Source organism: Littorina saxatilis, linkage group LG16 (genome assembly GCF_037325665.1).
Source record: "Littorina saxatilis isolate snail1 linkage group LG16, US_GU_Lsax_2.0, whole genome shotgun sequence".
In the NCBI taxonomy this organism is placed as follows: Eukaryota; Metazoa; Mollusca; class Gastropoda; order Littorinimorpha; family Littorinidae; genus Littorina; species Littorina saxatilis.
This window is the reverse complement of record NC_090260.1, coordinates 53,532,606-53,548,971: the sequence shown is the minus strand read 5'-3', so window position 1 is coordinate 53,548,971 and position 16,366 is coordinate 53,532,606. Positions and strand designations below refer to the sequence as shown.

At 40.4% G+C, this 16,366-nt stretch overlaps 1 long non-coding RNA gene across 1 annotated transcript; it reads left to right on the top strand.

Moving 5' to 3' along the window:
* The first annotated feature begins 5,645 nt into the window (after window positions 1-5,645).
* LOC138951237 (uncharacterized) lies at window positions 5,646-7,456 on the top strand. Its single transcript, XR_011451065.1, has 2 exons — window positions 5,646-6,654; window positions 6,944-7,456. It is a non-coding gene; the product is annotated as an uncharacterized lncRNA (long non-coding RNA).
* Window positions 7,457-16,366: the final 8,910 nt, after the last annotated feature.

The window sequence follows — 16,366 nt, the reverse complement described above, 5'->3', positions numbered from 1 at the left end:
ACATGGGAGTTTCAGCCCACGAACGCAGAAGAAGAAGTTATCGCCACACCAACCCTAAATTTTTCCTACCATACTGTATTTGTTATCCGAGAGAGAAAAAATCCATGTTGCAGACTCAACTGGAAAAATTCCCTTCTCCATCATCTAGTGGACAGAGCTCACATGATTTCAAACAAATCTTTTTTTAAAGTCACATACTTTGTGCGACAGTGTTAGTTTACTATAACTGTAATTTATAAATAGCAAATTAAAAAATATCACTTATCAGATAATCAGCTAAATGCTAAACTGTTATTCAATCTGTGAATATGTCATGTGTGAGGGGTATAACTGCAAGTAGCCTACGTTCGCTAATGTAGAGAAATAATTTTTGACTCAAACTTCAAGTTAAATTGTTTCTGCTGTCAGAGCCATCTTTCTGAAGGAACAATATTTTACATGCCACTGGATTGTTGTATATTCCTTCTTATTTTGCAATGACAGGCTCAGCTTTCATTTGATTGTAATGTGTTTCTTATTTGAAGCTTTGTATCATAAAAGCTCTGTAGAAGTGTTGCACTTGTTTTGCAGACTGCATTAGGCGTGGTGCCTATTGCACACACCCACACACCCCGCCTATTTATCTAAAACACCCACCCACACACATACACAGGGTGCTGATTTGCTTTCCATTCTCCTTCAGGCCATCGCTTAATTTCTTGCAGACTGAGGAGCAATGGACGTTTGAGCAGCTCCTAAACCTGGGGCACACAAGCCACAAGGTAAATAAGGTATCAGTATATGAACAAATGTTTTCCCTTTGATTTTTATCGCATCATTTTTTCATAAAACTCTGTAAATTGTGACAATTACACATGTATGTATGTGTGGGAGGGGGGGGGCGCGGGAGATGGAAGCTTGCTGTATGTTATGTAATGTATATATTGTGTGTGATACGTGGAAATGTGATACTATTTATTTGCATGTATGATACAGGTACAAATGTGATAATTGTAGGCTTATACTAGTGATTACTGTGTGTGATACATGAAATGTGATATGAATGCTGTTTTTATATGTTATACTCTTACTTTATCCCAAGCGCAAGACAAATTCTTCTATGAAAATTGAAGCCAATAAAATTTGAGTTGAGTTGAGTTTATGTCAATAACATTATTATGAAGAATGAAGATTTTCAACTTATCATTGAAGAAATGAAATCAAGCATTTTTGTTCATTCTGTATTTGATTATTATTTTCCAGTCTTTGGGTTGGCATAGTGGGTGAAATAAGGGTGAGGAGTGTCGGTTGGTGTTATTTTTTAGGTCTTGGTGATGTAATATTTTCCCTACGGTATTATTCATGGTTATCATAGTGCAGATTCCAGGGAAACTGTTTTTTGAACAGCCTCTTAAACTGAAAAACTACAAGGTCAACAAAATAAACAGGTTACTGGTGTCTCGGGCATTGATGTTTTTAAAAAGATTTGCACAGCAATTTTTGTGTGTGTAAAGAGATAATGAAAATAAAGCATAACAACTTTTATATTTTTGAAGTGGAATTAAATGTTTTCATTTTTTTATTTTGAAGTGTTTTTGTATGCAGGTTTTATTGGATGGGTGGGGGGTGGTTTTGATGGTTCTGATTTATTATGATGTAAGGGTGGTTTTTTTCCTTAATTATTTATTTAATTGATGCAGACTTAATGGCAGCCACTGACCTGACGATATGACAGCCATGAATATCGAACGCAGAAGAAGAAAAAGAAGAAGACAGTCTTACAGGAAAATAATTCTGGTATGCTCATAATTTCTATGCCAGTTAAAAAAAGTCATGAATTGAAGTTTACCCAGGGTAGACATTAGCATGTCGTAATTGTGACAATGAATGTATCCGTAAACGCACCAAGAGACTTACTTTGAAAAATTGAAGTCATGCATCGTCAATATGACTACAATCACAAACTGAATAAGGGGAATTAATCATGTCAATTTGGTGGTCTGGATCATCAGCTGTTGCTCATTCGCTATAATGGTCTACTTGACAAAGCCCGTCTTCATGTGCTTCTTTGTTTCTTTATACCTAGTGTAGACAACATGTAGGCGTTTGCAGACTGTTTATTGTATTGCTGTTGTTTGTTTGTGAGTAAAACTATGGTGTGACCTCAATTGTTTGAAATTTGTTGTGTATGTTCTACTTTGTGTAAGGTGTTTCTCCATGCCCCCAGAAGAACCGACATTATATTAAAACCTTCATACCCTGAAAATACTTGCATACTAGATGTTGTTTCTTATTGTAATGATTGGGGACAGGCAAGCTCTTAAATTGTGCAAGCCTTCAGAAAACTGTCAAGTCTGATTTGCTAGAACAAGCGATATTAACACGTTATTAAGATGAATATTTGATTAAATATGTGCAGGAACTACTTCAGCAGATTCATATGGCCAGTCTCACAATGCAAGGAAGGTGAGTAAATTGAATTATGTCTTTCCCACCTGTTCCGTGTTTAGTGTCAGCCGTGATTGCCTGATGAGAATTTGAAAACATGTTGCTAACTAACCATGAACCCAACCATGAAACGTGATGTAGGTGAGTAGCCCATCTAGAAAAACGAACCTGTTCTAATTCCGAATTAGAACAGGTTCTTTTTTTCTAGATGGGCTACTCACCTACATCACGTTTTATGGTTGGGTTCATGTTAGTTAGCAACATGTTTTCACATAGAAAATGGTGGGCACCTGAACAAATATCTGCACATTACAACGAAGTCTTACTTTGTGATCTGATGGTTTAATAACCCCCCCCCCCCCCCCCCCCACCCCCAAGAAGAAGCTCACATAACTACCAACTACACAATTTCATTACAGAATCCGTTCCAACATCACGGGTCTCACCGAACCCTTGGCAACGGTACGCTGACATGCGTCACAGGATCTGACGTACCTGCGTATGTCGTTACACATGCCCGGCCAATAGAACTCTGTCCAAATCCGGTTCGTTGTTCTTCGTACTCCTAGGTGCCCCGCCATAGGAGGATCATGCGCTAGGCGTATCACCTCGTTCTTCAAAGATGTGGGAACCACAAGCTGTCGGTGATCAACACCGTCAACTCCAGTGTACTCTCTCTGGAGTAATCCCTTCCTGACTATGAATCTAACTTTCCCTTTCCCCTGTTGTTTTGGAGGCATCTGATTACGCGCTAATGTCCACAATCTTTCCAGGTTGGGATCATTTTCCTGCTCATGCAGCACTTCTGCTACAGTCTTACCTGACACAGGTTCTGGCACAACAATCTCTGCTGGCCCTCGGTCCTCTTTCTTTTGCTGAGCACGCGTGACCACCCCGACAACACTCTTCTTTTTCCCATACACAGGAATCTCAACGCTCTCTCCTGAAGGGAGCTGTGCATAATTGCCAATGAGGACAGGCACATGTAACGTGGGTGCGACAGCAACAACCACCCATGTCGTGATATAACAGGAATCGAGGTGTACAATCTTTAAGGGACAAACCGTTCTCCCTTCCACCCCGGGAAACACTCCTTCGAGCTCCCTAGTCCTCCCTGTCTCTTCAGCGTCTATAGCCATCTCGTTGGCAATGACTATTCCCCTACACCCAGTGTCTCTCCACACTACACAAGGCCTTCCGTCAACTTTGGCAGTAGACTCAAACGTCTCCCCTTGAGTCCTAACTATGCAATCCTCACACAGACTGTTATGAATTGCGCAACCCTCTGGCATGTTCTTGCTGATTTCATCTTTCTTCATCTTTGACCTGTCAACTACACACTGGCGGGCCACGTGACCTAGCTTCCCACATTTCCAACAGTTACCTGGTCCTAAATGATGGAATGGCAAGTGTCTGGGAGAACTGGTTTGATCACTTCTATTGACAGGTGATGAGACATTTGAATTGTTTGGTTTTGTTGAGTCACTTGTTGACAGAATCTTTCAAACCGAATGAGGTACGTCTCGATATCTTCATCCTTCTCATTGAAATCGGGGAACACAATCTTAGCAGACTCAACTTTGATTTCCTTCTCTTCCCTATCTTTCTCTTTCTCTTCTCTTCTATTTCTCTCCTTCCTATCTTCCCTCTCATCAATCTGTCTTTGCACATCCTTAGCGGCTTGGATCTTGATGTCTTCTAGTTCCCTAGCCTTTTGGATTTTGACGTCCTCTAGTTCTCTAGCCTCATTCACACGCTTCACCTCAGCTTCTGCTTTAGCTTGAATTTTTAGTTCTTCTAGCTCTCTGGCTGCTTTCAACTCTTGTTCTTTCAACTCTTTGGCCTGTGCCCTAGCCAACTTGGACTCTTCTAACTTGGCTTTTTCAGTCTCTATTTTGATGGCTTCTAACTCCCTCTCTTCCCTAGCTGCAATAGCTCTCTTCTCGTCAAGGATATACTCACGCAAAGCCTCATCCCTAAGACCCAACTCCTCACCGACTGTACGAATAGCTTTAATTTCTTCCAAAGCAAGAGCTCTGGCTTCTTTCGCTTTTGCTTCCATAACTGATCTGGTTCGAGCCGCAACAACTGGCCTCGCTGCCATAAGACGGAAAGAATGGCTGTTTAAACGTTAATGGATCGATATAGCTCACAATATCTTTACAAGTTACAAGTTACTCATACATTAACGTTACAAATGTATCGAAATAAATTTACTGCATCATAGATGAAATCGAATTTGGAAAAGGAGATCTTTGTCTTTACAACAACACACTTGTTTCTCGGTCACTAATTGCGGACGTAATCCAACACTGGTTTATTTCTAAACAGGATCGCGGAAAAATAACCAGTACTATTGTTTTGGGAAAACAACAATAGAACAAGTATAATAAAATGTCAATTATATTTTAGGGAAGGAAAATGTCTAACCAAAAATGAACGTTTGCGAATAGTTTTGAAATTAAAGGACTGGGAAAAGATACTACCCTGGAATGAGGAAATGGGAGGCAGGTATCTAGCCCGCGGCAGTCCTAGCTATAGGACAAACCACCAGACAACCTCAATAACCACCCGCTGCTGTCACTTACACACCAGCACTCACCCAGTCCAACAAACAAAACCTCACAAACCGTCACAAAGAATAAAGATAGAAAAGACAAAGAAGATCAAATAAGAAAAAAAACAAAAAAAACTTGCTCTCTATTTATCTGATGGGAACTCTTACAGAGTATTCCCCGGCATCTCCACCATATGTCGCGGGCGCAAACCGCGGGCTTAGAGAAAATAAAACAATTCACTCGCACCGAGCCTTACACACAAGTACCACACACTCTCACATGATTCGCACCTCACTCATAAATTGTAATAAAATCTCCAAACGTAAAACGCTTTAGGGTTCAGATAGACAGGAGAGCAAAAGGGAGAGAGAAAAAAGAATGAAGCAAAAAAACCAGTTACTATTTATAAGATTAAATTCAACATGTAACCAACAACAGTTTACAAAACAATCAATCAAATCACACCCCAGTGGCCTGGTGGTTTCTGAAGAACGAAGAGCCACACAAACTTAGTATGCAGAATTGTTCGATGAACATACAGTACGTTGGCCACATGAAATACCAGTTATTATGAAGGAAAAAAAACAAATCGCGCACATCAATAGAACTGTTTCAGTGTGTCATTACACTGCCGAACGGCGACCCCCCTTCCACATGTAACCAAGTGCGAGGGATTTGTGGTGTAAGGGAAACAACTACGTTAGTCAAAAAGGGTTTGCGTTGCTGAGGTTAAAATGTAGATTTGCTGCAAATTATGTTTTGACAACAAAATACGTTTTTGTGTTATTAAGATTTTATTTTGATTGATAGGGTATGAGTTCACGAAGGACTTGTGAGTTGGAAAGTGGTTTGAATCACGAGTACTGAAGGATTTAGGTTTTTGGCAGGAGAGTATTTTTGGGTCATGTGATTGGAGACGCGCGCGAAGTTGTTCCTTTTCCGCCTGACTGAGAAGTCGAGAAGACATGCTGGCGCAGTATTGAGAAAAGAATCGGGAAAGAAATAGAGATTCTTGGCAGCATCCGGTGATCTAATGTGGTAGATTGTGATGCCAGACGTGGAGGTAATTTTGATTTTATATTTGTATGATCGATGGTGAGATTAAGGATGAAAATTTGTTGGATTTGAAGTGGTGCTTGTTGTGAGAAAAGCCTGTTTGTGGATGGCGCCGGTGCAAATCATATTTTTGATGAAAATTGATGATTAATCACAGGTATATTGGTAAAATAGGATGATATTTTGGGAGAATATTATGTTGGTAGTTATAAGGAATGGTTTTGAAAACGATTGATCAGAAAATTGAACTTTTAGTTGAGTTGTGAAAGACAGTCTATTTTTGACGAGGTGACGTCACAGGGTTGATTAAGAGTTGAAGTGGAAGCGTGATGTGACAGCCGATACTATGTTGTTAAACCGTGTTGTACACAGTATTAGAAGAAAGTGTACTATGATAACACATAAATTGTGGTAGATTTCCGGGAAAAGTATTAATTTCATAGTGAAGTCAGTCAGTAATCTGAGATGACAACATCTTGGATACGACAGGAAATCAAAATCGTTAATTTAGTCGCTATTGATAGTTCCGTAATAATTGCAGATGGAGGAGGATGCCGCGGTTTGCATGTTTTGGTCAGAGGTAGCGTGACCGAGAGAAGAGACATGAGAAGAGGTTCGTACATCCTTTCCTTTGCTTATAGTTGAATTCAGTGAAGAACAAGATGGCATTAATGTGTTATTAATGTAGTGTTAGCTTTGTTAATGAGTTGTATTGAAAGAATTACGACAGACATTGTGAAGATTTGATGATAAAATCGCCATTTAAACTTGGTGAAAGGGAGTGAAGAAAATTATGTTCCAACACAGAGAAAGCAGGTAAGAGGTTGTAATACCTTGATGTACATACCCACTGTGAAACAGGCAGTAATGTACCCTGGGTGTGTGTGCTTTTGTGTTTACAGGGAGCAGACGTCGTTTGTAGACTACTCTTTCCTAAGGGGTTTTCAGTTTAGTTTTAGGTTTAGTTTTAGGTTCAGGTTCAGTTTTATATTTTATATTTTATTTTTTTTATTTTAGATCTAGTTTTATTGTCTTACGGGGTTCTCTCGGTAATCATTATTTGTGACTGTTGTGAACGTCAAGTGTGCTCTCCCTGTATAGTGTAATCCAAACTTTAACCGGAAGTTGTGATGACATTGTCCATGGTAGGGGTGTTTGTAATAGTTGGCATTGTGAAGAGGACAGTGTATTGAATTTTTTGATAAAAGGATGGTTGTGTGATCTGCTAGTATTGGGGTCAGTGAGTGCCCTGTAGATGTATGAGAATGATCTAGCATGGGATTAACCCTTTTGTCGCCTGACAGAGATATTGTACGCTCAGGCTGAAGCCCACCAATCCTCTGAGAACTCGTCTTGTCTGTACGTATGTGTATTAGCTGCCATTATATTAAGCAATAAAGTACAAAGTGACAACATTTATTGTGTGTCGTGGTGGTGAAAGCAGACGCGAGTTTGTGTTGCAATTGTTCTCTACGTTTGTTTTTGTTTTGTGAAATTATTTTATCTTTTTCATTAGTTTCAATTGGCCAAGTCTTTCCCGGTTCTTATCTTATTTCTCAGCGGGGTCTCGAGACACGAGCCCACGGCAGGCCTTGGGTTAGAGCTCCCCCCAAGTAAATTTTGGGAGTTCAAAACTAGTTCCAACCACTCTTCTTGTATTTTTATCACATATTTGAGTGAGAGAGTGGAAGTTGATAAGTTCGATCCGTGCAAGTCTCGCAAGAGGACGTAGGAAATCCTCTCCCGGGCATAGTTCGTACGGAGAGAACGGGGCTAACTCAAAAATGTGATTGGCACCTCCTTGTTTATCTTAGATTTTTACTTCGGTCTTATTTGACCCATTGTGGCCTTTGTTGGGCATATTTGGGCTGTTATTTGACCGTGGTAGGTCTTACACACAACACCCAAGATATATAAGTAATAACTTAGCCTGTGTGACGGAGAAAAGTCCCGTTACTGTCTGCGATGAATGGAAGCAGACGACGTTACGCAGCGCCTCGCTGACGAAGAACGGCCCCCACAGACGTTGCTCACTGACGTCCAGTGTGGAGGTCTCCGCCTGACGATCCTGCGGAAAGATGTAGAAGGCGAAGGCAGGAGAAACCCGGATCCATCGGCCTGTAACTCCTCCTAAGATGTCCACGGGTCGAGATCAACAGTTGTCCTCTTGTGATGGACCCAATGGTAGTAGTAGCAGCAGTAGTAGTAGCGTGATACTGGTGCGACCATTACCTATATCGGAAAAGTGTGTCAAGACTTTCCGACCCTACGATTTCCCGAGTGCCATGCGGGCAGAGGGGAAACCGTAGATCAGCATGAAAACCATCAACATCATCACAACATCAAACGCCACAATGGCAAGTTATAACCTGAGTTATGGATTCCTATCCATGCCATTGCATAAATTCCAGCGTCAATTCTATCAATAAAATATAAAGAGAAAAATATTATAATAATTAAATGTTTCAAACACTTAATACAATTTTCCTCTCGCTGATCATCACAACAGTGACCCTACAATCTACCAATAAATTGTCACAGCTTCAACTCGAAAGTTGGTGGAAAAATTATCATAAATGCCAACACACAAGTCGACAAAAATATATCCACCACAGTAATTGTTATGCATTATACAACATAAAAGTTGACCTTTCTAAACATATTATTATTTAGAATTATTTTGATTATCAGAATACATATAACTGACTTATCAAACCACTGAACCACTGCACAATTTAAGCATATCAACGCTCGTCAATTACTGTAAAAATCATTCTGATAAAAGAACTTGGTTCATGAACTTTTGCACTAAACAACCCACGGACAATGCATGTCACTATCGTAGGAAACTTGCTTTTCCTCCCGCACAAAATAACAAAAGAACAGCTAAGGGCTGCACTCTTTCACTGACCAGTGGTCACACCAACAGTCTTTAATACCACAGCACGAATTCTACACCCGCAGTGCAAGGTCTTTCATAACAATGATACCCAGCTACGAACGCGTGCTGTCAGCAATATTAACTCAGTGCAGAAGCACGGAATATGTTGAACCAGCAATCTTTCGGATCACTGAACTCACTAGATAGCCACTCTTTCTTTTGTTCATTCACACACACAAAAGACGTCCATGCATACGACAGCAAACAAATACCCGCCTGCCATTTTCCACCCATTCCATGCAGCATATTTAAGAGGAAAAGAAAATGTACAACTTACTTTGCAGTTCCGAGGGACATACAGTGTTAAATTTACCGGCCTCAATGATACATGATTTTACCTTGAAAAACTTACGGAAAACGTTCAATAATCATGTTGTTCTTCTCCTGTTCCCAGTAAAACATTTTATAATATCATTGGTTGACGAGGGTAGGGATAAACTAAACTCACTAATTTAACCTCACCTGCAGTACATTGCAGAGTTGTCGCGTGTCGCTGGTGCTAATCTCCCGACATCTTTCCTCCTTACCAACTGGAATAGGAATGACTTGTCTCGCTCACTTGACCCACGATTTCAACGAACAGTTCTCAAACGGGAGGGAAAAAGTGCAGAAATGTTTCCACCCCAATCTACGACGCTCCGTTTGGTGACACTGTCTCCTCTACACCAATCTTTTCGCTCTCGCTCTCTTCGTATTTGATGGTTGGGTTTGCAATTTACGGGCATTTGATTAGCTAGTTATTCCGTGGCGCGACAGTCGGATTGGGCCTTCAATCAAATACTCAGAAACCAGCAGCTACTTTAAGTAATACTAGTTTTGTTGTTATTTTTTACAGCTTGTACTGAATGTGTTTTCTTTTATCTCCTCAGAATCGAGTCAGCCAGAGAAAGATCATTGAGAGGGAGAGCGCACAGTAAAGCATATAATTATGGCATGCACTTCGGTGGACCAGTGCCATCATCTTCATAACAAGAGATACAGATCATATTTTTTTATGTTTAAGTATAGCTTTTAGCAAAAGTATTTGACGATTCTTTCGTGTTTAATCCTATTAGCTTGTGCACAGCCCCAAAATCTGTTTTATTTTGATTTATCATTTATAGTTTGAATTTATTTTTAATGGAATTAGTCCAAATGTAAATACATCTAAGGTTGCAATATTGTTTTCTTGTATATACCCTTAAAACTACCTCTTCGTGTAAACAAAATTTAATTGTAAAAAGAAGTGTTTGTTCAAGGGAGATAATTTGAAGCGAATTTTTTTTTAAATCAGTAAAACTGCGTAGTGACATCCTCAATTAAATAAAAAGAATAAGGAATAAAGGTATACACACAGGTTGTACCCATTTTCTTGATTGCACTGCTTTTAAGTAGAAAGCTTTTTTTCTCAGAATTATTTTACAAATAAAATTCAAGGGAGGCAATTGATATGATAAAAAGGAAGAATTTTTCTTTTCTTAGAATACTGTACACATTTAGTAAAGTATAATTTACAAGACAAAACACAGGGTTTTTTGGGTTTTTTCTGTGCCTACTACTTGACAAGAGAACCACGAGATTTGTGCAGATTATTTAGGCTGTTCTGTACAGTATATTTTGCAGAGACAGATCCATACAAGATATATATAATTTTGTAATAGATGTTTACAATTTGTAGGTATGTTTTTGTTTTAAATCAACAGTTCGGATAGCCACAACAAGTGTGTATGTCTTGTGATTTGAGAGCTTTAGCACTGGATGCTTAGAATCCTCTTGATCATTTACTTCAGTAGGTTAAGCCACCTTCTCCAAAATCTTCTCTCCTATTCTGTGCTTACTACAGTGGGTTTGACAAGAGAACCACGAGATTTGTTGTTGTACATATGTTGCTTTTATTCTGTACACTTTAATATTTTAATCCTATGTGCACATTTTTTTTTAACTGTGTTTTTGTTTTTGTTTTCCTGTATTCAAAGTGTGTATGGAAACCACAACCTGTCACAGCAATATTATTAATCTGGATCTCCCTGCTAAGAACGTAATTAACAGAACGTGTGAATGTAGCTAAAGAACTTAAAAAGAATTTCTGCTATTTCACTCAAAATACGTCCATCCTCACACTCATATTTTCTTAAAATAATATTTGTTCATACAAACATGTTTGCGAATTATTCAATTTTGCGTAAAATATTCAATTACGATTTCTTTGTGTGTTGCAAAATTAAACTGTTCAAAAAAAGAAACGCATAGCTTGTAATATTTGGTTAATTTAGTTATATGGCTACAAGGATATCCACCAAACTGCAGAAAATGTTTATCTGGTCGTCGACCTTTCGTTCATTGCCACAAGTGAGCTCTGCACGTGACGCATGCATTATCAGTGGCTACAATGTCAAAATTGCTCATTTGGCATGACCACTCGTCATGCTTCAGTGTAATCTCGTGAAACTCGGGGAATATTGAGCTCTCACCATGTCTTCCAAAACCCATACAAGCGGATTGTTCGCCACAAAGAAATCAGACGACAATTCAGCGACGAAAGATGGCCCGATTGAGCAGAGAAGACCGCCAAATTACATTGGGTCGTTTACAAGCAGGCCAAAGTCAAAGTGCAATCGCCAGGCACTTCCACGTGTCCCAGAGCACCATCAGTGGACTGTGGGTCAGGTTTCAAGCCACTGGCTCCGTTGCTGACTTGCCACGAGCGGGAAGACCAAGGGCGACAACTGCTGCTCACGACCGCTTCATACGGCTCCGCCACCTCCGGAATCGTTTCCTGTCGGCCTCATCTTCTGTCCAGGCTCTCCCCGGGCCACACCGATTATCGGACCAGACCGTGCGGAACCGCCTGCATGAAGCTGGTTTGAGAGCTCGCAGACCTCACAGAGGAGCTGTCCTCACCCGCCGCCATCGCCAGAACCGAGTGCAGTGGGGCAACCAGCACCTTCGCTGGACCGTCCGGAATCACTGGAGACACGTGTGGTTCAGCGACGAGTCCTACTTCCTGCTTCAGCGACATGATGGTCGGAGGAGGGTCTACCGGAGAGTAAACGAACGTTACGCGCCCAACTGTGTGGTTGAGGCACCCGTTCATGGTGGTGGAGGCGTCATGGTGTGGGGACGATCAATACCGCTGGAAGGAGCACCCTGGTGCACGTCCAAGGGCGCATAACTGCCCAGCGATACGTGGAGGAAATTCTGCGCCCACACGCCCTTCCTCTTCTGGCTGACCAGGATGCCATATTCCAGCAGGACAACGCTCGCCCGCACACAGCACGACTCACCACCCAGTTCCTCCCCGACCACCATGTCCATGTGCTTCCCTGGCCATCCATGTCGCCAGACATGAACCCGATAGAACACCTCTGGGATGAATTGGACAGACGTGTGCGCAGGCGAGAAGAAGCGCCGGCAAATCACCGCGATCTATTGCAGGCACTTCAGGAGGAGTGGGACACCATCCCACAGCAAGATATCCGGCATCTGATCCAGTCCATGCCCAGAAGGTGCCGGGCAGTTGTTGCTGCTCAAGGCAGTCACACCCCCTACTGACTTGACAGCCTCGGCACCCAATCGTATTGATTAACTGATTGATTTGAAGATGCAAATGAACTGTGTGTGCATTCAACTGTGTCCATACCAAATTTCAAACAAATAATCTAAATATTGGATTTTCTGTTAATTTTTTCGAAAAATAAAACAAATTTGGCAAGTAGCAACTATGCGTTTCTTTTTTTGAACAGTATATAACATGTATGCATGTGTGTAGAGCACAAAGGAAAACAAATAATAGAACTTGACACACAGTTTCACTGAGAATGAGATATCCTGACAGTGAGTAAGTGAGTGACTGTTTACAGCAATACATTGTACTTTATTAAACTTAAAGGTACACACTGAAAGTCATGCGCGTCTAGTATTAGTAATGATTCTAATTTCTTTCTTTATTTGGTGTTTAACGTCGTTTTCAACCACGAAGGTTATATCGCGACGAGGGAAAGGGGGGAGATGGGATAGGGGAAAGGGGGGAGATGGGATAGAGTCACTTGTTAAGTGTTTTTTGTTCACAAAAGCATTAATCAAAAAATTGCTCCAGGGGCTTGCAACGTAGTACAATATATGACCCTACTGGGTCGTGGGAGAATGCAAGTTTCCAGTACAAAGGACTAAACATTTCTTACATACTGCTTGACTAAAATCTTTACAAACATTGACTATATTATATACAAGAACCACTTAACAAGGGTAAAAGGAGAAACAGAATCCGTTAGTCGCCTCATACGACATGCGGGGTGCAGAGAAATAAAGATGTGGAAAAGAAGACTTTTGGTAAGTGAAATAAAGGTGATGGATCCAGTCAGGTAGAAATAAGACAACAAGAAAAGAATTGGAAAACTGCAGGGAATAGTAAGGAGAGTTTTCTTGGAAGGAAATATAGGTGAAAGGACTGGTAAAGCAGAAATAAGACAAAAGAAGAGAAGAAACAGAAACGTTAGTCGCCTCTTACGACATGCTGGGTAGCATCGGGTAAATTCTTTCTAGTCCCAACCAATATGGGACTCCCCCTAACCCGCGGGGGGTAATGATTCTAATACTGGAGGAACTGCATGATCATCATACTGGTGAAATAAAGCTAAGAGATTCGAGCAGTTCTGTGGTTTGGACTCTAAGTCAGTAGGTGTTCATTATTTTATTATTATCCCTGAACATGAATAATACAAATAAAATGAAAACACTCTCTCAGTCTTGCTCACAGTCACACACACCTCCATATGAGTTATTCTGACCAGAACTTGAGAATCTGAGGGAGGGGAAGGAAAAACACACTGTACTCATAACACTGACAGTTGTACAGTATAATAAAACCTCTTCGCCTTACTCTTACCTGATTTGCGGCAGTGGCATCAAATATTTTACTTCTGTCAGTGACAGCCTCAAGATCATGCAGCAATCGGTTGGCTTTTTCGGCTGAGAGGAGACATTGAAGTTGAACATACTAGCTCTAGCTCTCTTCTGATTGATGCCAACCTGCAATAAAATAATTGGGAACCGATCAGGTTACCTATTTGAGTATTTCAAGTTAGACTCAATCTTTAAAAACAAAAGGAATTTATAAAATATTATCATTGATCATGCACCTTGAAAAGAGGTTGCAAAAACGTGGTAGTGGTAATCTTCTTCAAATTAATGAGAAAATCCCTGTACAGGGCAACTATCTACGTGTTGGTTCAGTGAACGATACCTTGCGCCTGTGGACTGACACAGTGACTCGAGTGAATCGAAATGACACATGTTGCAACACATACTACCATAAACCCACTCTCAGTTATGAAACGAAACATGGAAACTTACCTCTGGTTAATATGCAAAGGTTCGCCCGTCCAAATTCTCTCGCATTAGCAAACATCATTGACATTGGAGATTATTTCCAAACAGATCGCCGTCGACCGCCATTAACTAAAAACCGAAACGCAGTAGGTCTGAAAACCACGCTCAACGTCTAAAATAAGGAGGACAAAAAAGAGACCAACAATTTTTTGGGGGCAAAAACACTGTTTAAGCCCCACAAATATTTGTCCTTATTTTTTATGAAGCTTAATTTGTGCCCCTTATTTTATGCTCCACAAATACAGTTTGTGGCCCACAAAACCAAAATGTGTCCCATAAAAATAAGCCCCCAAAAATGTGAGGCACATTTGCAGTTTGTAGGCCACAAATTTGTGCCCTTATTTTGTTGGATTAATGACAACGAATGCCAAGGATACATAGACGCACAGAAAACTTTGGCGGTGTGTGTATCAAACAGTTGTCTAAAGACATGCGAAGTCATGAATTTGTTGGACACAAGTGAAGTAAACGAGTTTAACAACTTGTTCCAAAACAGTGCATACCATCTTAACACATAACTGTAACGATCCAACATTTCCTTGGTGCGACATTTGTTGCAATAATGTTTTGGCCAAATTTACTTTCAGGCCACCTACCTGCAAAGGTCACGTCCAAAGAAATATGTCTCCGTATTCCTATCTTATCACTCTGCTCTTGTTTTTTTTACATTTAGTCAAGTTTTGACTAACTGTTTTAACATAGACGGGGAATCGAGATGAGGGTCGTGGTGTGTGTGTGTGTGTGTGTGTGTGTGTGTGTGTGTGTGTGTGTGTGTGTGTGTGTGTGTGTGCGTGTGTGTGTGTGTGTGTGTGTGTGTGCGTGTGTGTGTGTGTGTGTGTGTGTGTGTGTGTCTCAGTGACTGTGTGTGTGTGTGTGTGTGTGTGTGTGTGTGTGTGTGTGTGTGTGTATGTGTGTGTCTGTGTGTCTGTCTGTGTGTGTGTGTATGTGTAGAGCGATTCAAACAAAACTACTGGACTGATCTTCATGAAACTTGACATATAGCTGGGTATATATAATATCCCCACTTTTTTCTTTTTTCTTTCGATAACTGTATTTGATGACGTCATGTCCGGCTTTTTGTGATTGTTGAGGCGGCACTGTCATTTTCTCTTTTTTTGTTTTAAACCAAATTGATTGACATTTTGGTCAAGCAATGTTTGACTCAATCCGGACTTTGGTATTGCATTTCCGCTCATAAGCTTACAAATGATTTAATCAGTTTGCTCATAGTTGTCATTAAAAACGATTTTTCACTTACAGATTAAAACATCATTGCAATGTACTCTTCGTTTTCTCCTGAATTCAAACATATATAGATCTATATGTTATGTGTACTTGAAAAACTCGCTCAGAATTAAAGAAAATAGGTCAAGTATAATGTTAGCATGCTTCGCGGAGACGAACGTGACCCGTCTCGGTGTTAGTGGAAGTTTAGCCGAGACTATCTGAATGTAGTCTCGGCGATGACTATTTGTTGGTGTTTATCTTTTAGTTTGATACAGGTCTACAGATTGACTAAATGTGTTTATATCGTTTCACGCAACTTGTTTTCTTTTACACACATTTTTCCTTCTTTTTTGACGGGTTTCTGGACAGCAAACTCTAAACAATTTATTTTCATTCCAAAAGTGATCTTTGGAATTGACTGACATTATCTGAAGAATTCATGCATCAACTTTCGTCAAGTATTCGACGTCATTACTTCGCATACCTTATGGTCTCGGTATTTCGTAGGCCTTAATTGTACATTTCTTACTTTTAAAACGACCCTCAAAGCTAACCGAGACTAGTTGAGGTTATATCAATGCGCCTCACCAGCAGGTGATCATTGGCTTTTGTAACTAGTGTTCATAGACAATTGGTGACCGGTCATTTTTAATGACCAATCTGACCAATCACAGAATCTGTTTCATTGAGTTGGCAACTTGATTGAATCTATATATATATACAACTTGTGTCTGTCTGTCTGTCTGTCTGTCTGTCTGTCTGTCTGTCTGTCTGTCTGTCTGTCTGTTCG